This window comes from Papilio machaon, chromosome 8 (genome assembly GCF_912999745.1).
Source record: "Papilio machaon chromosome 8, ilPapMach1.1, whole genome shotgun sequence".
In the NCBI taxonomy this organism is placed as follows: domain Eukaryota; kingdom Metazoa; phylum Arthropoda; class Insecta; order Lepidoptera; family Papilionidae; genus Papilio; species Papilio machaon.
In genome coordinates this window covers 3733083-3739082 of record NC_059993.1, presented here as the reverse complement: position 1 = coordinate 3739082, position 6000 = coordinate 3733083, and positions in this window count along the sequence as shown.

Here is a 6000-nt window from a genome sequence, read left to right as displayed (position 1 = left end):
TCATGCATTACATGAAAAGGTTACCTGAACTTGTGAAATACTTTCGATTAAAGGTATCGAAGATGTGACGAATTAATACTGATCAGAAAAATGTGAAAAGAGTTTAAGAGTACGAATGGTATTAAAAAAATGGGAAAGGGTACATACCATTGACGTATGTTATTCGCGTAACTAAAGGCGTTAGCAACGACTAGTAATGGTCGGCTATGACGGAAGGCAAAGTAAACATTATCCGGGTGCTAGGCTGACGGCGGACGACATTCATTCATGTCCATTGTGATCGCGTGTTCCGTTCAATGCCGCTCGATGTATTTTTCAAATGTTTTAAACGTTATTTTCCGTTCGCGTCGCTTATTAATATTTTTCCTCCGTATTCAACGATTCATCATTTACAATACGTAACTTGTGTTGCGAATAGCATTGCATTGCATATTCATGTAAATATCTTTGTTTTCGTCTCGCAAACATCCAGTTTTAACAGGATTTGAGCAGTTAATGTGCGCTTTGTCATATGTTACATTGATAATTATTGCACGCTATGATCTTCTCAAAAAAGCAATTAAAACAATTCTTTATGTGCATAACGAAAAAGTATCGTTTATTGGTGTAATAATCATCACCAACGCGTACGTAATTATTGATGAAACAAGTGCCGTATATTAAATGTAAAAGGTACCTATTGCACTGCGCGCCAGTACCTACTAAAGTTACGTAAACTATGAAACTGCTGAACTAAAATATACATAAACGCTTTGTGAGCCTGCAATCAATACTGTTTCCGGGTCCGAGTTGTATGCATCTGTTTCGTTACATTGTTATATTTTGTTAACCAAGTTGATTTGTACATTACCACATAACATTGGGCTATCCATATTTATCAAATTATTCGATACAGTTTGAAGGCCGGTATATCCTAAAGTTGCGATTATAAAAGTAGTAGAATTGACAGCAGAAATAAATGTAGCTTAAGACCAATTAATTGCCATGATGTTCCACTTTCTGTAGACTACACTTAAAGACGGGCAGTCTTATTTTAATAATCTTATCCTTTCTGCATATTAAATTAGGTACATTATTGGCAGGAACATGAACCGCATAATATAGTCATCTTGAAGTAGTGATGTATAAAATATTATCAGTAATAATGTAACTGACATATGAAGTAATTAACTCGTATGTCCATTTAATTCAACAAACAATAGTTGACTCGGCGTCAGAGACGATGCGACGTATCTCTCACCACAGATAACAAAACAATCGAGTTCTATTCATGGAAGTGCATTCTAATTATTATTAATATTATCGGCCTCGATGAGCGTTAGCAACAATTTATTTTTCATTGAACCCTTTATAATTGCACTCGTAATGATCACGAGAACCAACACTTTATTGGTTATAAGCATTCGCCCGAGACTTCGTCAGCGCAGAATTGAAAAAATAGTCGCCTATAGCATGTCTGCGTGTATCAGCTACCTTCGGGTCCAAGACCTTTAAAAACGGACCAGCCGTTCCAGAGATTACCCGGTACAAACGCGGCTTTGAGAACAGACATATAGACGGACAGAAAAAAATAAAAAATAAATGGTGTTTAGTATTCAGCAACACAAATATATCACGTGTACATAATATGATTTTATTCTCGATATATTACATACAAACACTCCAATTTTATTAATATGTATAGATATCAAAGTATAGTTTGAAACAATATTTTTAAAATTATTTTTTATCTTCTCATGCCGATGTATTATAAATCGTGAATATTTCATGAACCCAGCAATCCCCTTTTTATATTATACCCAGATTAATAAAAAAGCAGATAGTATTTACTGTCTCTTTCTTCGACAATTTATTTAAATAGTAAACTTAAAAACAAGATTTACTTTGTATTTAAGTAAACACATCGGACACCTGCCATAATAACCACGTCATCAAATTACTTTTTCAAGCCATTACCGCGAGCGGATCAAGATATTGACAAGTGACAAACTGCATCGCGATAATATAACATCAGAAAAACTTGCGAAATAAAAAAAAAACACAACTTAAAGGTCAAACGAGGCAATGAGGATATCATAACGGACGCTTATTTTTAGGTGTTTCAATTCAGTAACTCGATAAACTCGAGTAGCAGATATCAGCCGCCCACCCGTACAGATTAATTTATTCAATGTGCGGTGATATTAAGAGTCCTAATAAATAAAATTACTATTCAATATTTAGACCATCGTATTTGCGTCACACAAATAAAGCAAGTAGTACTCTTTGTAAGAATGTCCCACACGAAAATCGTTGACATTAACGGTGATTTTGAAACTATTACCGTGGGTTTCTGAGACCAAAATCTCCATTTAAAATACATTTTTATCTTTGTTTTGTCAAAGATAATGACTGGGATGACGATATTACGATATTTTTACAGTAATTTTTGTCTCATAAACCCATGGTTAGTCAGCTTTTCCTATCGTCACAAAATACGATATTTGATTGCGAAAGTTGTCAAATATTTTTTCTTTATACCCATATATCTTCTCCGTCTAATCAATTGGTTTTTCTAACCTTGATTTAATCCAATCGAATTGACGAAACTCTTATATTTATACCTACATTGCAAATTGCTTAATCTATTAACAAATAAAAGATAAAGTCGCGAGTGAAATTTTCCATAAGGTCATCATTAAATGTTCCATGTTTATAGCTACGAATGCGGGAAACTTAACACGAATACAAATGTAAAAATTATAAACAAAATAATGTTACCGCTGCTATCAATTTTACGTAATGGTAAAAATATAACATTGATAAGAATTAAAATTTAATGTTTCCCTTTGAATTGAACTAAATAAAATTTTTATTCAAATACTAAGCCATACGTGTATGTAAGCCGCTGTTTGTCCGCACTATGCAAATGGAGATAATATGCGTACTAGCCAAGTGACCGGGTTGCGTTACTTACGTCGATCTACAACTAGACCTTTAAACACATTCAAAAGTAAACTTTATCTCTGTCGTATACGGTGCTACATTTCGCAAATCAAACGAGCGGTTTTCCGCACGTATCTATTCGCAAAATGAGGCTAACATCCAGCCAAGTTGCGGATAAAAACGCGTTAAACGCCCCATCGTGTCGGAGGCGGTTCAACTCGATTCGGTCGTGTTGCAACAGAAATCGCGTTTAGCAGCAGCTAGGCGCATGTGCGCAGCCCGAATGGGGTTACAGTGACCACATTCCTGCCTTCCGGAATCTCACTCGTGTTGTCACTTGCAACGTTATGTTTATATGTCTTAATGATAGCCAAATCATCGAACATAAACAAAAATCAATCGGAAAATGTAACCAACAAATCTGCAGCAAGCATGTTTTACGGTGCAAACGATTTGTGTCTGTGACTATCGGGACGTTCATCATCCTGCTAATTTTATCTGCGCCCCCCGCAACTCAATTAGTACGACAATTGTCGTAATGCCGACGGTTGATTTATTTTGATTGCTGCGAATTTTGGCAAGCTAACTTATTGAAATGTATTCAAGCGCCAACCACCAGCATACTTAAAATAGATCGGAATATACCAGGAACTTCTTTGTTAATCTTAACACTCACGTTTATATGGCCCTGGCACACCTCTTCCATTTCTTGTTTATACACAAATCTACACTTTTTTACTTTACAATCCCTTTAATATTCTTTCATGATGAGTATTTGTTTAGTATAGATTATAAATAGATACGTACTATAAATAAACTGCGGATCAAAACAAACAAAAATGATGCGTGCGATGGTTTAGTTTTTTCCCTGTCATCTTTAACGCTTTACTTAATTAACTTTTTAAATTTTAATGTGACAAATGATCACGTGCTACGTGTGTTGATATGAGAGGTATTAACATTAACGCTGCGGCAGCCAATTATCACTTGTACTCGCCTCGATATGGTGGGCAGGTGAAATTTTATGACGAACAGAATAGCGCAACATACGATCTGTCAACGGTGAATATTATAATTATCTAGAATGACATTTACTGGTCATGAACACATGAGTCACGTCATGTCAAGTTGATCATCTACACCAGTTTCAGTGACCACAAAATTCTTCCATTGGATATTTAGACTTATACAGTGTCTCCATCCTTCCGCTCTAGATAAGCAAGGATTCTGTTCAAGTGCTGCACTTACTTGATACGAATATGCGTAAATGTGTGTAATATGGCAAGATCTAACTAAGATTATAAATGCGAAAGTTTAGATGAATGAATAGATGGATGGATGTATGTTAGAACGTATCTCCAGAACGACTCAGCGGATCTTGATGAATTTGGCATAGATGTAGAACATAGTCAGGAAGAACACATAGCCTACTAATTAAGTTTTTTCTTTATTCCACGCAGATAGAGTCGCGATAGCCAATATTAAAATAATTGCCGACAACAATATTTCTGTTCATTATGACTTATGTAATCTATAAAAAGAAGTGTGGCTGATGAATGCAACTAGCGCTTGCCGTACCTACCATTTTTCGTCTGTGAAAATATTGTAATTTAAAAACAATGTTCTAAATTATATTTAAATGATATCTGTTTTCACACGCACTGTGTGTGCTTTCCGAAGCTTGTGGTGGATTGTGAGACAAAGAATTGGCAATAAGTCCACCTGTCTCCGCACCTGGAGCCGCCACTCTTTTTATTTGTATCAACCTTGCTGCTGATATTTTTATTGTTCTCGTTTGCGGACCGCTCGGACGTATGTACTTGCACGTATAATATGCTCAGTGATCAGTAATTAGCGACAATCATGGGTAAAGTGATACACGCATGTTTAATAAATTGAAACTGATTCCATTTCTTTATACAGAATATTTCTCTTTATCACTTGTCACATTTCAAACGGAGATTACTATAAGCTTTGTTAAAGAAAAGAAAAATTAATTTACCGCTTATTTATACTACTACATCCAAAAGAAAAAAGCCTAGGACTAGGCCGAACTTTGTTAGTGTTCGTAACTTCCCATACCGAAAAATCTAGCAGCTTGTAATAATATATTGTAGATACTGTAAAAAGTTAATACTTGTCTTAAAAAGTTAATACACTTGTTTACTTAAATATCTGCTTATTCTTAGACTACACCTGCATTGTAATTGCAAATGATAGGCACGTGCGCACAGGGAGCTATAATTTTTTTTAAATTTCAACATTATTTAACTTTATAATTAACAAAATTGATATTATTTATTTTTATATATAACAGAATCTAGTACAAAGATTTTAGAAATGATATTTTGAAATTTAGATAATTTAAAAGTATATATATAAAGCCCAAAATATATTTTTTCGCAACCCGATTCATCGGCGTTAATAGATCAAATAAGTGATGAGAGTTAGCCTATAGTCATATGTATATCAAGAATACATAACCATATAGATTTTAAACCACTCAAATGGCAATTCACAACTATCAATACTTCACTTATATTTAAATGAGACAAAAGTTTATCTCGCACGTTGTGTTTGGCCGGACAAAAGTACAGTATAAAAAAATCAAAACGAGAAGTCGCGGACATGATGCGTCGACGTGGGTCGTTAACCCCGTCGATATTTCTTGAAATTGCCGCGGAATCCGTGCTCTTTTCGCTTTTTAATTGCGAATCCTCCGCTACCAGGCAACCAATGAGCCGCGAGCCGAGGTGATAAGTTTCTCAAGAAAAATTTACGAACAACACATCGCTCCGAAATTATTGTAACGGCACTCAATGCACAATTCGAAAGTTGATTTGTAGATTAAAGTAATGACTGTCTATGTTCGATATAAAGTAATAATAGATTTATCCGTTACTATTACAACCATTATAATTTTAACAGTATCAGAATATGACCAAAAGTTAATGATAATGCTGACAGAGTTTCTAGAATGGAATAGGTTGCCAGATAGTCTTGGTTGATTGATGTTCCATTATCTACATGTAGCCTAAACGGCTTTGCCGATTTTGAAGAGTTTTTTTTTTTTAT